Source organism: Mugil cephalus, chromosome 7 (assembly GCF_022458985.1).
Source record: "Mugil cephalus isolate CIBA_MC_2020 chromosome 7, CIBA_Mcephalus_1.1, whole genome shotgun sequence".
Classification (NCBI taxonomy): domain Eukaryota; kingdom Metazoa; phylum Chordata; class Actinopteri; order Mugiliformes; family Mugilidae; genus Mugil; species Mugil cephalus.
The window spans coordinates 22,206,937-22,226,640 of record NC_061776.1 but is presented as its reverse complement, the minus strand read 5'-3'; the positions used below and the strand labels follow the sequence as shown (position 1 = coordinate 22,226,640).

At 40.8% G+C, this 19,704-nt stretch overlaps 1 long non-coding RNA gene across 1 annotated transcript in view; it reads left to right on the top strand.

Annotated features, from left to right (window-relative positions):
* The first annotated feature begins 7,417 nt into the window (after positions 1–7,417).
* Positions 7,418–19,704, top strand: part of LOC125010139 — a 47,938-nt gene continuing 35,651 nt past the window's right edge. Inside the window, exon 1 of the long non-coding RNA XR_007113019.1 lies at positions 7,418–7,891. This is a non-coding gene — a long non-coding RNA (uncharacterized LOC125010139). The remainder of the gene's footprint in view (positions 7,892–19,704) is intronic.

The following is a 19,704-nucleotide window of genomic DNA, read 5'->3' as shown; positions in this document are numbered from 1 at the left end:
CTGCACATCCTGCAAACCACCTGTTCCAAAAGAAATCTTCTAAGAAACAATATAGGAGCAGACAGCTTTTTACTGGGAACTATCATTCTGCTTGAGCAGCAGCAGCTGTCCTGCAGCTCTTCCTCCAGACAGTCTTTCTTTTCCAAACCCAAACACTATTCCAGACCTACTGGGTATCTGCAAACCTTTACATGCATACATTTAAACTCTTTTTTTTTTGTGTTGAGACCTACTTTCTGGTAGTATTTGTATCCATACTCACTCCTATTCCTCTAACCATTTTTGCCTGTACATTCAAAATCTGAGATTGTCTAACAAAGAATTCCAGTAGGCAGCTGATTTATTTCTGTTTTTATGGCTTGTTTTGGCCTTTTCTATTGTTCTGTCTCTGTTTTCAAACAGATTTGAGGTTCTGGACGAGGCCAATCTTCTTGATTTCTGAGGTACCTCTGGCTGCGGTTAGATTGCTTGCCAAGTTTGGAAGTATTTTAGAACCATGTTTTATGCTTGAAAATAAACTGTAGAATTATTTGTTTCTCTCTCCTTCACGGCCTCCTTTGAGTCACATTTCAGCCAATTCTGAGAAAAGAAAAGCTGGTTCACTGGGACGATGTGATGGGCACATCATGCCCAGACCAGATAGTCTAACCCAGTAGAAGAGTTGATAATACATTTGCCAGAGAGGGTAATGCAGTGTAATGCAGTTTTGCTCAAGACTGAAAATGAGGCTGCCGTAAATGAAAATACGCTGTGAGTGGAAAAATGTGCACTTATGCTAAGAGTGTGGTTTTGTGGCTGCAATGTACATGTGTGCAGTTGCTTGTAGCAAATGAGTACGGATGGCAGTAGGTGCAATTAAATTTGCGTAAATAAGACAAGATGAAGATTCACCTTTGATCCACCCGAACATGGCATTACAACAAGAGCAGCAACCTGGAGTGGAGACAGGGGGGTGAAAGTAAGGACTGCGTACCTAGCTCTCAAGAGGATGAGAATTTTCTTTCACCTTTAAAAGCTTTTTCTAAAGTTAAAAACTAATTTTCCCGCGGTAAAATGAACCATGAATAAGAAGGCTGAGGCTAACTGTGAGTGACAGGCTTCACTGAGGCGCAACCTGGGCGGAAAAAATGGACGCAACAGTTCCTATTGCTCGTTTCAAACAGAGGACCTCGAGGGTAGTTAAGAGCAAGTTGGTCTTCTAGAAAAAGGAAGGGGGCGGAGACAAACCACTCACATTAACACAAAAGAACACAATGAGGAAATGCTAATAGAAAATGAACAGAAAGGAAGCCATCTGGTTTGAACCGACTAACAATGAGAATAAAGAATACTTCATGCCAAACAAAGAGCTGTAGTAAAACAACCAGCACTGAAGAGGAGAGTAAACAGAGAGAGGCAGGAGACAGAATCAGCAGCTGGGAGAATGAAAGACACATTTACTATCATCCTGCCCCGTCGACAATCAAACTGTGTTGTTTTGCACCCTGTTTTGGGATATGAATGGTGACTATCGCATCCCCTGGAGGGGGACTGGCTTTAAAACTACAATGGACAATAGATACCTGAGAGCAGGTTTTGGATTAACATGCACAATTGGCCAGGTACCTGCAGGATTTCTCTTTAAAGGCCACAGAAAATGAACAAGGAGGCCGTTGTGTCCCAGCAGGTGTCTTCCAGACCCTCTGAGGGACTGAGGGAAAAAGGTGCCTGAGAGGGAAATGTGTACACTCTCCGGTTTGTATTTTACAGCAACAAAAAACAATTTTCACACAGATTTGAAAAAAATGAGCTACATAATTTATCTCAACGTGAATCCTTGGCTTTGTCAAGTCTTACAATAACCCCAATCAAAACGTTTCACTCACCTCTGATGCGTTTGAGGTCAGAGTGATTCACCTCAATGTTGATTATACACCGATCAGGCATAACATTATGACCACCTTCCTAACATTGTCTAGGTCTTGCTTGTGGCTCCAAACAGCTGTGACTCATCAGAGAATGGACATGGGTCTTCTGAGGGTGTCCTGCGGTGTCTGGTAACAGGATGTTGTTAGTGGGGGCCTTTGGGTCCTGTGGGTTGAGGGGAGGGGCCTCTGTGGATCATCTCACAGATACTTGATCAGACTGGGAACTAGTAAATTTGGAGGTCTGGTTAACACCTTTTGTTTTTTTTTTTGAGTTGTTCCTAAACCGTTTGCGTGTATGTGTCTGTGTCAGGCTGCATCCTGCTGGGGTTTTAATGTTGTGGCTGATCGGTGTAAGTGTGATTCATAGCACGGTTGGAAAAAATAAATGTATAAAGACTCAACTAATATAACCGTTGAGAAATTAAATTCTAAGTATAATTCTAGATGCAATAATTCTTTGCTCAGTTTGGCTTTTGTGCAGAAATTCCTTTGTTTTTAATGTGACCCCAAGTCAGGTCAAGGCAAGATTATCACTTCAAACAACTTATCCAGGTGTGCGTCAGTCTCTGATGCACTGACTTTGTCTGGGGCTCAGGCTCCAAAACACAGCAGCTGGAACTGAATACCAGCAATCCATCACCAAATCAATGAAGGGAATGAAGGGAGTGACATTATGTGTGCTGTTGTAATATTAGGAGATTGCACAGTGCAGCCATATAACATTAAAGCCAGTTTGTCTCCTTGTTTCAGGTGAATACCAAAGGGATGGAACCGGCAAAGTGCGGTATTTTGAGTAAAAGTTTCTTTTTTAAACAACATATCTTTTCATTTTAGGCTTAGCGGAAGTATTTTCAAGTCGGAAAGCTCAAGTACAAGTGAAGTCACTGTTGTTTTCTTGATTTTGTGAAATCCAATATGAAATAAAAATCCAAACAAAAACAACTTTTCAGTTCATGATTTGTGATAACAATTCGGAAATATTGCTGTTGTAAAATGTTGACTCTGCAAGTGCTTATGTCATCAAATTTCTAACTGGTGCATTTAATCTCTGTTCCTATACTGTCGATATGTGTGAAAATTTAAAACATTATAGCCCCATTTAGTTCTGGGAACGTTTTTCATATCTTTAACTCCAATAGCCAAGACCAGTTTTCAAAAATTAAATTTAACGTAATCCATCGACTGGACTTGATGTGAGTTGAAAAGTGATGTGAAAGTGATGGTGAGAAGGAGGAGTGTTATTATTATTATACTGGGAAATAAAGAACTTCCCACCATTTTCACATTTTTTTAATTAGCCAGAGCTACTATTACAACATGGCTGTACCTTTCTGAAATAAGGAACCACAAAAGAAGATTGAACCACGGTATTACGACATCAGCAAAAATATTGGCACCATAAGCGTGATGGATGGGTGGAATTTTAGAACGTACCAGGAATGAATTCCAAATTGGCTGTCCTTGATGGATCACAATTAAGTGAGGGCGTTGTTTCAAATACCAATACCAACCTTTGTACGTCCTGTCAATATATTTTAAAGTAAATGTTAAAAATTTAAACAAACAAGATGTGAGTTGAATCTGACTGGAGTTTAGGTAAACTTTAAAACTTGCCATTAGTGGTCAAGATGAGAAATCTAAGAAGAAACCATCCTCCCAACATAAAATGGCAGATCATATGAATACAGTTTGCTTGTTTAGTTGAAATTGTGATGAATTGTGAGTGCATTTGACAAGATCACATGATAATGTAACTTAGTAATAACCTAGTTATAACTTAGCTTTTTGCGGTAAAAGAGATTTTCCTCAAGCTGTTTCTAAGTTTTACTGTTTTACCGACTTGGAATATATTACAGTGTACTACACCCCTTCATTATCACTGTGCGAACTGAAATTTGAAAGCTCCACAAAAAATGTCAGGAGGGATAATGTTGTCGGATGAATTGTGATTACTTAAATTCCACGCCTTCCTCGTCTGTCTTACAATATCTTCTGTGGCAAAGCTCACTCGAGTGCCGCTGTAATGATGTAACTCCACGCAAAGTGTTGCAACACTGCTCTGCAGTCCACGCAGATATGATTAATTTCATTGACTGGATTTGTACTTAATGACCGCACTTAAATGCTGCGACGTAACTTTAAGAGGGTTGCCAGATTTGACAAACGATTGGAGTTTGGTTGCAGAAAAACAGGGGTGAGTGCGGCATGGATTTCTTTAGGTTCCGGCGGCGCAGCCGACCGTATGATATATTTTGATTTAAAGAGAGGGAGAGACACAGAAATTAAAAGAGAAGGAGAAAAAACAGAATCCGAGGTGATTGCAGTGAAATACCTCTCCCTTGTCACACTGCATCTCAGCCTGGTGAAAGTGGTCGGGGGGGGAGAGACAATGCGGAGGGGGAAAGCCTGCAGGTGCTCCACCGATAAGTGTGAGGGTGTAGAGCAATCACACTCAGGAGGGGCAAATGTTCCATCTGCCAGACATTGCTGAGATGGTTGTCAGGGGTGTAAGGTAGAAAACTGGCACGGCATAACTTGAGAACAAATATTTAACAACTCTTCCAGCCACCCGGAGGTTTCTGACAAGGCCATTGGAGGGCCGGGGTGTGCTGACACTCGGCAATTCTACGCCGAACCTTCTGGAGGAAACACAGATTTTCTTTTCAATCATCACAGACAGACAGCGCTCTACAACTCACATTTGTTTCCTTGGCATCAACAGAGAATACAAAAGAACATCAGCTTGAGCCAAGCCATTGCTTTTTTCTTTTTTTTTTTTTTTTGTTCTCCTATCCAGCGCTTTCAATCCCTCTGCCCTAACCTTGGCAGCTTATTGCTAGGCAAAGCAACTCGAAATGGCCTGAGGGAGACTCTGGAGAGGTTTTCTGGGAGTTGGCGGTTTAGCGTGCATGTTTGCATGTGCTTTTGTGCATATGCTTAACGGCGAGGCTCTTCCTCCGGAGAAAGCATCGGAGAGCTGTCGGCGGTGGTGATGGATGGCTCGGCAACGTATGTCGATCTGGTTGAAGCGGCCCGCCGTTACTCATTTCGGCTGACTGGTCTGCATCGTGGAGGAGAAGCTAAGGAGGTGCAGCGGGAGCGGAGAAGCACGCAGAGAGAGAGAGAAGGTTGTTGGTAAAAAAAAAAAAAAAAAAAAAAGAGGTGAAAAAGGGCGCAACCCATCCATTTTTCCAATAACATGCCAGTGAATCCAACTGTCCACATGAGCACAGCAAATTAAAAAAAAAAATCAATGTGATGGAGATTTGACTGATTGACAAGGGAGTGAAGTGATGCAAGTCCATCATCTGGGTCCAATTGATTGGATGAGGTCAGAGGTTGATACCAGGCATCATTAAACGATCAATTACATGCAGATTACGTCAGCAGAATCAAGTCTGATTGTGTTGTCTGTCAAAGAGCTGAAAGGAATCCATCCAATCTGTTGTTTCTTCAAACCCGCTTCTCAGCGCAGAAACCCTCTACTGCACCGTCGCGCTTTTCTCTGACTTCTTTGACAGATCCAAAAGGTCATTGGTTCTGAAGAGATGTTTGAGATTAATGTGGATTGAATTGTGAGGAGAAGAGGGTCTCTGAGCTCCAGAAAGGTGACATTTTCAAGAGTGGCTATCATTTCACTCTGACTTTTGCCAGTTATACATTCCTATCTTTCCATCTATTAGATGCCATGGACTTTTCTCATCTAGCCGCTCTTTCGTTTTTTTCCCCCCATAGGGTGATTAAATGATTGATTGATTTAGATTGATTAGTTCTGCCAGCATGGCTGCAATTAACAGCAACAAGCCTTTAGTTAAAATGCACTGCTTATGTGAAGTGATGCCCAAAAAGCATTCACACTGTAATCTGCACAAATGTGCCCCCCCCTCTCCTCTGCAGCTGGTGATTGAGTGAATTGGTTTCATGTGGCTCATCAATGTCAGAAGGACAAAATCTGGGAGATGAGACACAGCCTGCTGCCACTGGGCATTAATCGGGCTTCCTGTGCTTTTGGTTTTTGAACTCGGCCCTTTTAGTCTTTCCAAGCTGTAGAGGGTTGTAAATCTTTTGTGGTATCTTTGTGGTTTATCTTCTGAATTGGTGGCCTGTGGTGGGTTGGATTGTAGTTGTTATTTGGTTATTTCATTTATCTGCACAATAAATAAATGACCACACTGTCAATTGGTTTCTCCTGCTTTTTTTTTTCATGTTGCAGTTCAGCTGCTACGTTAACATGGATGTTAGACTTCCACGAATAATCAGAATACTACAGCCTCGATCTGGTTAAAAATGCCCCAAGGGTCCACTTCAGACAGGTCAGCTGTGCATATATATAAAACATGATATTTACAACTACACAGGATAAGTTCTGATAAGTTAAAGAGCTACCCATAAAATGAATGAATGAATACTGTTATACATTGGTAGATTGGACTGTACAGGCTAATTGTAGGTATAGAACTAACTAAATTAAAGTGCACAGCGTTATTGTCATATACAGGATGAGCATTATTTTACTAGGATGGTTGATGATCCAGAGAGTAAAGAGTTCAGAATGCCACAGATGCATGTAGTGCAAAATACCATAAATACGCTTATAAAAACTGGACAAATAATTGCGCGAAACTTGTCATGCAAGTGTCCATCTTGGTTGAAAGTGGCTTGTGCAATGCTTGGGAGTGGGTTGTGGGAGAGTGTGTTCAAAGTTCTGACAGTCTGAGGGAGGAAGCTCTTGCTGAGTGTTCTGGCCCTGATGCCCTGCAACCATTTACCTGATGGCAGAAGGGAGAAAAGGCAGTGGAGGGGGAGGGACAGGTCACCCAGGACACTGGGAGCCTTTCTGATGCACCTCGACCTGTAGATATCCTGAAAGGGGAGCATGACCGTCTGCTGCTCGACAGAATGCTCTCCATGGTACGTCCGTAGAAGGTCGCCATGATGGATGCGGGTACACTTGCTCTCCTTAGCGTCCTCAAGTGTTATCAGTCCAGGAGACGTGCACCTCCAGATACTTTGACCCTTGTTACTTTGTAACAAAACTCTTGTTCATTCATCCTTTCTCTCTGGTTGGGATAAGGCCCTTGTCCTGAGGTCATGCGTTTACAACTAATGCTTTAACGTGGTGTTTTCTTCAGCAAGCACACCGGGAACAGACTCATGTTTAGGTTACAGTTGCTGCTTTTTTTTTTCTTTTTTTTTTTTTAAGTTCACTGATTTCTATTGTATTGTTAAAACCATTGACTGTACATACTAAATTAAATTAAACCCACTTAACCCCCTGTTTTTCTTCCTCTGTTCCTGCAGTTTGGTGAAACAGCGCCCCCTCTGGAGTGCATTTGTTGGTGAAATCCTTGAGTCGCTGCATTTAAGTACAGACATAAAGTAAAGGTGTGTGTGTGTGTGTGTGTGTGTGCGTGTGCGTGTGCGTGTGCAAGTGTGTGCAAGTCCGTGCGTTTGCAAGGTAAAAAAAAGAACGGCTCCAATTGCGACTCATTCCCGTGTTCCTTTTAAAGACCTGGTCAATACAGTCGGTTCGTTCGGACACAGCTCTAATAAAAGGTTAGTCAGAGCGGAACCAGTCACATGTGCTACGCCTAGCCCCTAGCCAGGTGAAGTGAATCACCTTCACTTAACATCCTAATGAGTTTATTCACCTTCACCAGCAGCAGTACAACTTGTAATGCGAGTGAAGGCAGTTTGCTGCTTCGTTCAAATGAAATGAAACAACCGACATAATTAGTTACATTTCCCCCAGTTTTACTAATGTCGTGGCATGATTTTGCTCCTGCTACTAAGCTAGTCGACATGTAGAGTAGTCACGTGTCGTTTTATTGAGCAACAACAACGGACCGAGGCTGGGACAGGACGCCTATAGCTAAAGGACGGACTGTCCGCTTTGGAGTTTTAATGACGCAACTGTTACTGGACACCTGGACGCCATGATGGATTCGTCTGCGTCCAAACCACGGGCCTTCTTCAAAAAACAAGTAGGTGGAGCACACACCGTCTCTATGTCTGCCAACTGTGTGGTTAATAGTGTTGATAAACAAATAACTAAATGAATAAATACATAGAGGGGTTAGGGGTCTGTCTGTTATCATAACTTATACACAAATGCAGGGAGGTTATGGTATTCAATATCTGTTTCGAAGAACTAAGAGAGCTGTGTTTGCATCATGGAGGCTGTGGTTTGTTATTTGTTGTGCTATTATTTTCCATTTTAGTCTGTAGGCTAGGCTAACACTTTAGCGTTCAATTTAATCCAGTTTAACAGTACCACAAATAACGTTCTCCAAAACGATCACATAAATCACCACCCTTTAAAACATTAACTGGATATCATAACAGCCATTAAGGAGGATTAAGTGCATGACTGTTTTATTAGAATGCACTTCACTGGTGTACCTAATGAACTGACTAGTGAATGTAGCCTTAATACATTTAGGACCATGGGTAGGAACTGAGGCTGGATTTGATCCACTTTCAGCTGGTAATATGTGTTGCTGGACGTCAGACCCGTTCAATTTTGGACCCTCTGAACCTGCTCCTAGTGATGTGATATAGAATACTGCTTGAGTTTTATTATCCCGTACATAAAGTCATTTATTTGATACATGCATTGACAGATTTCACTGTGAATGTTAAAAGGTAATGAATGAATTGACATGTGCAAGTAAGCAATGAGCCATTCATTGTAAGTTAAGTGCAAGAACTTGCAGTTTAAAATACTTTTTCAGTCTTGTTTTCTTGAGTGGGAACCATAAACAAAGAAAACAGAACAGGAGCACTTTGGAGCTGCTTTCTGACATCCTTGAGTATTTCTGGTCCGTTAGATGAAAGTGACTATACAGAGATTCCCATGACGGTATGAATAAAGGTTTCAGCTACAGCGGTCTAAATCACCTGAGTGAATTTAGTGAATGTAGCAATACACAATTTTTGTAAAAGGCCCAAAACTAATCCACAGTTCAGATTGTTATTTAAGGATCGAAAAAGAGTCCTCCTCGCAAAGGCAGTTCTTAGACCTCCAGTCACTTGATGAACTTGACTTGAGGCTGCTGTGGCTCAGTAGACAGAGCGGGATGTCCATGAACCAGCAGTTAACGTTTCAATCTCCAGTGCATGGATGACGTGCCACAGTGTACTTGAGCTTGACATTGGAGTGTGAAAGTAATTCTCGGGTAAAAGAGCAGGTAGATGTGTACCAAAAGGTAGAGAAGTATACAGTATAAGAGGCTAACAATAACATCTTTCGTAAGAAAAGTGAAATGCTAAATAAACTAAAAGAACACACCGATCAGTATATTAATAATCTAATATCCTAATATTGTGTAGGTCTCCCCTAAAACTGACTCATCAGAGAATGTACATTGGTCTTCTGAGGGTGTCCTGTGGTGTGTGGTAACAGGAGGTTGTTAGTGGGGGCCTTTGGGTCCTATGGGTTGAGGGGAGGGGCCTCTGTGGATCATCACACAGATACTTGATCAGTTTGAGATCTAGTGAATTTGGAGGCAAGGTCAACACTTTGTGCTGTTCTTCACGTTTTTTAGTTGATCCTAAAGTGTTTTTGTGTGTCGTTTTGTCAGGCTGCATCCTGCTGGGGATGTCTGCTACCATCAAGGAGTGTCATTGATATGGGGTGGGTGGTCTGGTCTAGGTGGGTGCTACATGTCTAAGTAACATCCACATGAATACCAGGTCCAAAAGTTTGCCAGCAAAACAATGTATTGTCACAAGATTGTCATAGATATTTAATTGTTATGTCAGTGCTGATATGTGTATTTCTCCATAAGGATCTCTATCAACACTCTAAACAGTGCTAATTAAGTACGTGAGTATCCTTGAATGTATCATTTTATCAATGGATTGTAGAGATAGTTCCTGGTCTGTAATGCAGATTTTCTGTTCCCACCACATCATTATTCCAAATGTTCAAGGTTATATCCGTTAGTACCAGATGTGTCACACTTTCCTGTGATATGTAAAGTAGCTGTGTGTAGATTTAGTGGTGCGTAAGACCATTCTTTTTTTAAAACTGTGCCGTTGCCTGTTTTGATGGAGGAGGAGAAGGAATGGAGGATCTGTGCGTCCCTCCGTCCCACCTTCCCGCTCTTCAGGATATATTTTCTGGACCCATTTTTCAGTGATTCATTACTGTTGTACCAGCTGCCGGCTCTTACATGCAAGTGACACCCAGTAATGTCACCCACTGATACATAGAGACATTCCGGATTTTGCATATTCAGCGAATGCTCTGTGCTAACGAATGTAATAAATGAGATGCCACCTTTTCGCCGCCTTTTCACGCTTTCCTGAGCCGATATTCCGCCGCCTTAAGGTGAGCGCTCGTCACAAGTGTCTCGTCTCCGCACGTCTTTTTATCCCTTTATCTCCAGTCCAGTCCCTCCATGCGGTGGATGGCAAATGGGAAAGAATGCATTGGTTACAGAGGAGGCGAAGAGTGTCCTCCCTCAGTTTGTCACTAATGCTTCATTAGATACCTGGCGGGGCCATTCATCGCTGTTATCGCACGGCCACAATGCACCCCTCCGCCACCTACTTTCCGCAGGCACTCGCGCACACACTCGTATTGGATTGTTGTGTATGTGAATTGTTTCACACACCTCTACGCAGCTGACACAGTCATGTACTGTACACCTCCGCACACACGTTCGTGGCTTTGCTTCATTATTGCCCGTTCAGCACTGCTGACACCTCCATCTGTTCCATAAATCTTGCGTTCTTTAATTCCTTTTTTTCAAAAATTTCAACATCCTCTGCAATTTTTGCGGCGGAGTAATTATTCAGCCGGCAAACATTCCCAAGCTTGGGGTCAGCGAAACATATGGATATGCATATTCTGTCACGGAGGTCGTGGAGTTTCAGCACATACTCGTGAACATACACTCCGGGGCTCTCGCCGCCTCTCTGGGCCTCTCTGTTGATTAATCATGTGCTAGTTGCGTCGGAGACAACGGTTCCATTACCTGGTTTTAGCAGTTCAATGCATTGATTAAGCCATTCGACTGATCAGGAGATGAAGTAAGCGCACTTAAGGTGCTTCTCTCATCACTCAATATCCCCTCCAGGCCTCTGGCTTGTGTTATAGACCCTTGCTACTAAGCTTGAAAATAAACTTCATTATGTGTGTGAACCATGTCTCGCTGTTCTCATTAAGGTGTTCTTCTCCCCCAAGGTAATTGTCATATGGACCACTGGTCCTACATTCCTTCTGGTAGTTGCCTGTAGATGAGGAAAACCTGAAAAAAAACAAAACAAACAAACATCTTTTGTCTGGTGCGCCAGCTAATTAAGATGTTAGCTGCTTTTGTCGAGGCAGTGTTTTTTCTTTTTTGCTTAGCTGTAGCTTATGTGTCCTCTCAATCTGAAATAAAGTAAACCAGGGGTCTTCAACGTTTTTAATGCTAAGGACCCCCTAACTGATGTAGGGACCCCCTACTATTATATATATTCTATATTAAACTCAGCCTAGTTCTATTTATAAATACATATTCTTATTATTATTGTTATTATCATTTTGCATTCAGTATTAAATTATCCCTGATCCCTTTACTAAAATATGTTGGATTCATGTTAATGTGTATTTAAAGAAATTTAAATTTGTGTGTATGTGTGTGTGTCTAATCCATCCTTTGGTGGAACACGTAGTACCTTCACGGACCCCCTGGGAGTCACAGACTCTCTGTTGAAGACCTATGAAGTATACTATTTTTATTTAACTTGGACATTACTGTGTATCGGCTTGCAAATGCTATGGATATTCTAAACCTTGGGATCTCTCTTGTGGGCCCTGTAAGTAACTCCTACTCTTAATTTGTCCATTGTTTTTATTTAGAGAATAAACAGGAGACAACAATGATCTGTAATTGCACTTATTTTTCTGAAGAAACTTCAGGTTGCTCATTAAATGTAAACATTTGCCTAATGTATTGTATTTCTTTGCACTAAAACAGGTATAAATGATTATTAATGGAAAAAGGTAGCGTGTCTTAAACAGGCCACGTCTATAAACTCTCTAATTAGGAGTTTTTTCTTCATGCTTTCAGCTTTAGTGTCCTTTGTCTTCAGGGATCACTGTTTCATATTACTGCTTCATTTGCTCTGAACTCCTTTCAGCTGCATTCATTAAAGTTACCAAATATCATTACTCCTACCCAGCGCTTGACACCTACTGTGTGTTGAGCGCCAGCACACAGTGACTTTTGGAAGCAAGAAAAAGTCAGTGGTGGGTGGAGGGGGATACACTTACAGTGCATAGTTGACAGTTTCAGTTTATGGTTTATTTGCCATAGGAGCGCAGCCTATTATATTAACTTTGAAGAAGTTATCAGTTGTAGATGGTGAAGTCAGTGTCTTGACACAGAGCTTCCCAGAGTTCACTTTTCAGTTAAAGAGGACTGAGACGTTCCTCCTGTTGAGGGAGTAGTAGGTATTTTCAGTCATATCATTTTTTTTTCAGTCATGGCGCATGTTTATTTTTAAAATTAATCAAGCTTATGCAGAATGGGATAATGACAATGGTACATTAGGCGTAAGACAGTCTAAACCAGTCCACATACATCTCCACCACATGCCCTGGCTGGGTCACAGTGTCCTCCCTCTGTTGCTATGTGCCACACTCTCTGACAGCTCCATATTTCAGCTCTGTGGGTATCCACCCTGCGCTCTGCAGGGCTACAGAATAAAAGTATGGCATGCACACAGCTTTTATTTACTTCCAATTTCTCCATGCATGCATAGTGCCAGTCATTCATGCTCCTGAAAGAGAACAGGGGCCTAGATTAGATTATGTGGAAGACATAATCAAAAAAACAAAAAAGAACAAAAAATACAAATAAATAAATACAAAAAAATTAGTTACTGTTTATAACAGTGACATTTCACACATTTGATATAATGCTCTCAGTCATCCAGGTCATGATATATTTAAAAAATGTTAAAGGAAAAAGTTGAATTTGTTGATGTCATTTCACCACTCATCCCAGAAGCGTTTTCAGGCTGGTGGGCAGTTGGGGTTTAAATAAGAGCATCTGTGGGTGTTAAGCGAGTTTCAGATGGGTAACACCCACAGATGTTCCTATTTAAACCCCAACTCACAAAATGAGAATGAATGGTGAATGTTCTTGGTGATATGTGTGAAGTACCCGCAAGATAAAAGTGGCAGCAGAGGGTAATATACCGTGCTAATGATATAATTGATTTACAGCAGGGGGGAAATATGGCAGTGTTTATCGCTATACAGTGATCTGTATGTAAATGGATTATTGATCTACATCCCCACATGTGTGGCTTAGTTTTCAGCATTTCTTTCAGACAGCTACATGCTCAATGAGCACACTTGCGTTCAGCGTCTAATTATAAAGAATTATTGTACCCGAGGTCCAATGTTGTCATTATGTGAGACACGATGAGACGGGAACAAACCGGTCTAACTAATTTGAAGCCCCTGTACTTAAAGAGGATGCATCTAACGAAGAGAGGATGAAGCGTGTCAGATACAAGTGGAAAGTGTGAGTTACAAGAACACGATATTGGATAAAGGAAAACGTAATATGATAGAAAATAGGAAACTGTAAACAAGAATTATGCGCTTGAGTTGATTCGTTTTGGCTATACAGCATTTCTATATATAGGGAGAAGGGAGAATCCCTGCTTCTGTAGGATTAAAGGGATTAATGTTTCTCACCACGAAATGGTTGTGTTTCTCTTGAGTAACAACATTTCTCTTCAGTCTTGGGGTGCGCTTACACTCGGGCCAGTTGTTCCGTACTGTACCAAAGCACAAATTAACCCCACCGACCCGCACTCACATTACCTGGAACCTGTGCTTCTCAAACTTTTTGGATTCCCTGTGGGGATCAATGAAGTGATTTTGAACAAGGTACACCTTGTTTCTTCCAAGCAGACCGTGCCAGGGAAGCGAGACCGTACTCAGGCACAGTATGGTTGCACTCACACTGGCCATAGAATCCAGACATTAGGGGGGAAGAGTGCTGGGGCATGGAACGACTGCCTAGTGTGAGTCCTCCCTTGTTGTTACTGTGTTGTGTCCTCTGTAAAAACTAGTTCCGGTGAAAATCTGCAGGTTGTAAGATTCGTAGTGACTAATTGTTACATTACTAAGTCACAATAAAATATAGCTTGTAGTCAGTACTTTTCTTTGAATGGAAAAAGACGGCTTATACTATGTAGTTTTAGTTTTTAACTTAGTTTTAGTTTTTAACTGTTATCACTCTTGTTCACAAATAATTCATAATGCATTAATTTCAGTGTAGTCATTCTCATGATTTGATCTACTTTAACTAGACAAATACACTAGACCATGTCATGTCCTTTTTAGTGATGATGTTCATTCAGTGTGAACAAATGGTAAAGTGTCGCTCCTACCTTTCTTGTATGTTGATGGTAATGTGCGTGGCCTTATCTGTGTAGATGTACACTTTGAATGTGCACTTCCAGGCAGGAGGAGGAGTTAGTGGACGCTGTATTATCTCCATCACTGGTGGCGGAGGTTGTTCCTGGAAAGGGCCGAGGGAGGACCTGTGGAAGGCTGTTTACGGACCAGCTGGCAATTCTAGGCTACTTGTACTGTGGACAAAGTCACATACTGCTCTGTGTACCATGTCAAACACAAGGCCCAAAGGACAGTCAAACGTGGGGCATGTTTATCTTGTTCACAGGAAGAATCCATATAAATGCCCCCTTCTTGTGGTATTTTTAACCTCAAACTTTAGTGATGGACATTTATAAGTTACAGTTTTTCACTAAACCTTTGCTTTTCCCACACTTGGATTACTAATGTAACTATTTACCGTCGTGGCTCCACTTGCACACTTGATTCTTTTAATTATTTTAGATGGAGATTTTTTTTTTATTATTGTTTTTTTGTAATGAAATTAGGGAAAATGATGCAACCAGACTTCCAAACTAAAAGCAAATATTTCCATGATATGTTTTATGTAAAGGGGCTAAAATTTTTCTACTCGTCACTCACTGGATATTATACATGTGTGAAAAATCTGCCGTGCAATTGTCTAGTTTTTACACTTTCTGAATCCTAATTTGGTGTTATTCTTGGTATTCAAATATTGTAGCGATAAAGGGAAAAGCACAGCTAGATCGCTTTTAAAAATATGTTAACCTTAAATTGTAGTATTTAAACATTTTGTTTTAGGGCTGAACTGTGTTTGCTGTTATGTTTGATGCATCAAACAAGTCTCACTTGAGCCCTCATTCACCTGCCATTTTTCCATCTTTTGCTCACTGCGGATCTTCCTCTAAATCCTGCAACCTTTACCTTCAGGGGACAGGGAAGTTAATTAAGTGTCTGAAAATGACAGTCTCTCTTTCTCCCACTTACAACAGCTGCAGACTGCTTTTTGTCAAGACCTCAGAAACGGTACATTGATTTCCCTACTGTCTAATTCTCTGCAGCATCCTTGGAATGCTTTTGGTGGTGTATAGGATGGATGAAATGGAAATATGAATGGGATGACATAAGGGCTGTTGAAAGGCCAGTGGTAATGCAGGTGTGTGTGTGTGTGTGTGTGTTAACAGTGGGTGCTTTGTGGAACTGTCAGTGGGTACCAACATAATTGTGCATCCGTGTGTCTGCTTCAACAAACAGACCGTGTCAGTTGTGAAGGCTGTTCATTAACTCTCTGCTCCGTTCCCTTGACAGTCCCCTCCCCTCACTTCTGTTTTAGTTGGATGGGTACAGTTCTGTGAAGAAGGTCACTCAGTGGAGAGAAACCTCCCACAGAGCATCATTAGCATATTGTCATGTATTATACATTATATATATATATGTGTGTATAAACTGCACTCCAGATATGTTTATATTGTATAACTTCTGTCCAACGACTGTGCCATACTAACACGGGGGTCACCCATCAACCAATGTCAGAAGACGAGTCTGCGGTGACTGTTTTTGGAGGTCACTGGCATTAGTCAGGTGAAAAAAAGTGAAGAAAAAAATAATAATCGGCATGATTCAAGGGAGCCAAGGTCCGTATGACCTTTTGGCCATCTGCAGTGCTAAATCTAAAGGTTTCCCTTTTGAATAATCTGTGCTGCTTCCAGCCACTGGTGTGGTGAGATTCTCTCATGTAAGTAGTAGGCGTTGCACGAGTTCAGATTTTTTAAAGTTGACTCTTATGTAGTGAAAGTCAAGTCAATGCCAGCCTTATAAAAACACAGATGAAAGTAATGCAACAATTAAATCTATATTTTAGACCTGAATAGATATGCGGTGCATGTGCTACATACTGTGCTCTGTAGATATGTTCAATCTATATAAAAGCTGGGTTGAAAATGCACTAGTAAAGCCTTTTCTGTGTACAGGAGCTAAAGGTCTAATAACTTTGACAATGAAATTAACCAGTAAATAGTTGATGTTCAGTCTCCTCGCTACAACAGGATGTTTGGTGAAGTTGTTAATTGAGTGGCGTTGAGAGGATTTGGGTTGTGCCTCTGCTAGTGTTAGTGAATGTGTTTTCAGATGAGTGTATATTGCAATAGTACTTGCTGTATTTCAGAACTGACACATCACAGTACTTTAATCAAGTATTTCCACACACTTGATGAAACACTGCTAGATTGCTGCAATGACCCACTGGGCTCCTCATCTGTCTTCTCAGAGGCGTTGTTAATGTCACATGATCAGTGATGAGTTGACAAGATGCTTAAAGCGTCATGGCACAGCAGTGAAGTTAACAAACAAACTGATTTACTAGTTTGTACAACCCCTGGTAGGCGCAGAGTTTATGTGCTAGTTGGCAAATAAGTGTAGTCACACATCAGTTCAACTTTATGCTCCAGAAAGAGGTGACATGAGGCTTTATTGCAACTGGTCATCAAAAAGGAAAGTCTACCATTACAGAAATAGAATATTTTCAATTATGTTATACATTTAAAGATCTAGACGTTTTCACTCAAATACTCAGGACGTAGGCATGTTTGAGATGCTATGGCTACCAGCAGAAGAAAGAACTCAGACTCTCTCTGTACTAACCTATATAACTGTACATAACTGTGACTGTCTATAGACATTGTAATCTCTAGTCCACAGCTGCTTTATACGGGATAAAACTCTAATTCAGTCATAAAACCTCTACAGCAACTGCAGCAACATTTTCATCTTATCTGAAGTCATGTTGCAGTGGTAACAGGCTAGGCATGGTATTCCAGATGTTCCATAGTGACACATCCTACATGATGAATCACAGGCCGGTCAAGATATGTAATCCCTCAAGCAAATTCTTTGTCTACCTTGGAGTCTCCTCCCAGATATCTGTGGCCAGCAAACCCCCAGAGGCATCCTAAACAGATCCTGATTCACCTCTAAAGTCCCACTCTGACACAGAGAAGCAACGGCTCAAAATAAACCCATAGAGATGTTGTGAAACTACAAAATTGCCTATCTTCCAACTTTCTTTTTTACAAAAGAAGAATTTCATGTCTTATTCCAAAATGTGACTATGGTGCAAATGTTGCTGTGTCACATTTTCTGACACATTGTTGCCATTTATTACATTCAGGACAACAGGCCAAATGCTGGTGAATTTCAGCAGTTGCAAGTAACGCAGCCACTCCCACTTTGGCTGGTTAAATTTTATATACATTTTTTAATTGTAGTTTTCTCAAACGTCATCTGAAATAATTAACGAAATGCAAAGTCAGACTATGACACTACAACTCCCATGAGCACTGTGCGCACAGTTTCTGCTCATTAGTCCATTCATGACCGTCGTCACTGTGGTCAGGCGTTGTCTTCACAACCACAAACGCGGTTACATTTAAAAAGTATTAAAAAGTCTTTTTTTTCTTTTTTTAAGATATTTTTGGGACTTTTGGACCTGTATTAGGGACAATTGCAGAAAGGCAGGAATCAAACCAACGCTGCATTGAGGACCATAATTTCCCAACAACAAAACTGCTGCGTGTGAAAACTCTGAGTGGAAAAAAACAAAACAAAAAAAACAATTAGCCACAGTGGCTGGTGAACAAAATAGTTAATATCAAGCCCTGAGTACATTCAATGTAAAACTCATTCTGTGACACTGATGTGACTTCATCAACATTTTTATTGTTAATTTCTAGTTTTTGCGCATTGAGACCAGACCTGTAACATTCAAAAAGTAATATCAGCTGACTAGTATATGATGAAAGTCAAGATATCCACAGTGCACATAAAAGCCAAGTTAAAAAATGCAGTATTTCTCTGAAGCCTTCTCTGTGTACAGGAGCTATAGGTCTAATAGATTTTACTGTAAATTGTTAATGTGCCGCCTCCTTCTCTCTACAACAGGATGTTTGAACCGCTGCTAGTTTGTTGCAATGACCCACTGAGCTCCTCACTTGTCTTCACAGAGGTGTCCATGTTATTGTCACATGATCAGTGGCTAGTGGACATTAAGCTTAAAGGCGTCATGGCACAGCAGTGACGTAAAATCATTAACCACCTCACCCTCAAATTGATATGGTTTGGTTTTGAAGCACGTTTGTAACACTGTGCTTTTGAGCAGCTTTCCTCTCATTGTGATACAATGCTTTTTGAAATATAGGTGTATTATAAAGAATTACAATTTATTTGTGTGTATTAAGTTTACGTTTATTTCATTTTATAGCACCTTAAAAGCAAAGAGCGTTTGCGTCAAAGTGCTTCACATTCAACATGTACAGCAGAGATCACATCAATGTATCAACAAATGAAAAGCTATTAACACCCACGGTGATCATAATAAAAACAGATCAAATGCTATTGAAAACCAAGGAATAAAGATTGGTCTTAAGGTTCTTCTTAAAAGCCTCAACAGAGCCAGAGCTCCTAATAGCTTCTGGCAGGCTGTTCCATGATATTAGTGATGCAACTGTAGAAAACTGTAAAATTCAGTCAATTAAATGATTCAACTGGAAGATTTCATATTTGCTCGACTTCATTCACCAGAATATCACAAAAGTTAAAATATATTCAGTTTACTCCCAAAGCTTTATCTGAAAAAGGATTTTTGTAACATAATGTGCATGTAAATCTCATGCTGTTTAGTCTTAGACAGATGGACAGGCTTTAATGATCCACGAGGGAAAGGAAGGAAGGGAAGGAAACCAAACCACTTACTACTTGACATAGAGAGTCTTATTTGAGTTCTTTCCCTGGGATAATTACAGATAAATGATAACACAGTGAGGCATCAACGTATTCACAGAGTGAGCATTATCAATTATTGTTGCAAACCTGCATTAGGATTGATGTTGATGTTGAACATTTGTGTTTGCATTAGGAATGAACTGACTGGTGTATTGTACTATGATCAAGTAATATAACATTGTAATGCAAGTTGTACTGTGTAACCTCATAAACTTTCCACTCCAACCAAGTTAGCTGATCTTGAATGCACTGCACACTTGCGCTATGTGGAATTCTATGCGCTATATGGTGAATTTCATGAAGTTGGATATTAGAGATCACACAGTGAACAGGAAAGATGGGCCTGACACTAAACAAGCCGTCTTTCATTCCTGGCAGAAATCAGACCAACACTGTAGGTAATTGGTTTGGTTCCCTCAGCAGACAGGACAAAATTACAACTCAATCCTTGTTCAGCTGACAGCTCTTATTCCCCTATAAACAGTCTTAACTTGAGTGCCTGTGATCACAACGCTGAATACTTTATAGATTTGTCTCAAGTGAAGGAAATGTTGGCCTGTCACCGCATCGTGTAGTGACTTTGACAAAATCCATTGGGCTTTAAAAAAATGTTGTTTGAATGAGTTTAGG